Source organism: Orycteropus afer, unplaced genomic scaffold (genome assembly GCF_000298275.1).
Source record: "Orycteropus afer afer isolate SDZICR_OR568_19922 unplaced genomic scaffold, OryAfe1.0 scaffold00083, whole genome shotgun sequence".
Classification (NCBI taxonomy): Eukaryota; Metazoa; Chordata; class Mammalia; order Tubulidentata; family Orycteropodidae; genus Orycteropus; species Orycteropus afer.
The window spans coordinates 7,243,659-7,244,491 of NW_006921670.1; the positions used below are offsets into that span (position 1 = coordinate 7,243,659).

The 833-nt window shown below is 60.4% G+C and overlaps 1 pseudogene; it reads right to left on the minus strand.

Moving 5' to 3' along the window:
* The window catches only part of LOC103197748, a 3,707-nt pseudogene extending 3,615 nt beyond the window's left edge, over positions 1–92 (minus strand).
* Positions 93–833: the final 741 nt, after the last annotated feature.

Consider the following 833-nt stretch of genomic DNA (forward strand, 5'->3'; position numbering starts at 1 on the left):
CGCGTCCGCCGGTGCATCAGGTCCACCAGGAGCAGGAAAACGGCCACGGCCACGGCCACGGGCATCAGGGCCTCCCCAGTCAGCAGCCCCATGGCTGCCTCTCCTCCTGTCGGCTCCTCTGTCAGACTGAGTGGGTGCTCCCCAGATCCGTGGGTAATGCGGTGCACACCTGACACCCTCAGGCCGAACCAGGTGCCTAGGACCAGACCTGTGCCCTGCACTCCCGGACGGTTTGTCCAGCCTGCTGTCCGTGTTATAAAAGCACAAGCCCTGGCCTTTGTTTTCTACCCTCAGCCAGTCAGCTGTTGCTCTAGGTTTCTACCAAACAAGGCTGGAAGGGAGGAGTCAGTCCAGGGTGTGGCCACAGCGGGCCAGCCTCTGCAGGGTGGGGGTTGGAGGCTTAAGAGAAGAAAGCTAGCCTCCCCCCGCCCTTTCAGGCTCTGCAGGCTCCGGCCAGCAGCCTGGGGGGTGGGGGAAGGGGTGGAACCACGCCCCTTCCTCCTTGGCCTTGTGTCTCCTAGCACTTTAAAGGGCTACCACACTGCTGCCTAGGACTGCCCCCTCACTTGCAACTTCCTAGAGTGGCCTGCACTCTCCACGTGTGTCACTGTCACTTGCCTGGGGTTGAGATTATCTTCAGAAGGGCCGCATGCGGGGAGAGGAGATGAGGTCCTCAGTTTCCCCCATCTCCTCACACTATGCAGACCTGACACCCAGACTCCCACACACTGTCCCACAACTACTCAAACATGCACACGCAGACCAGCTCACACACATATCCACACACCCTGAAACCACCCTACACGGACAGACATCGATACAGCCCTCCCTTC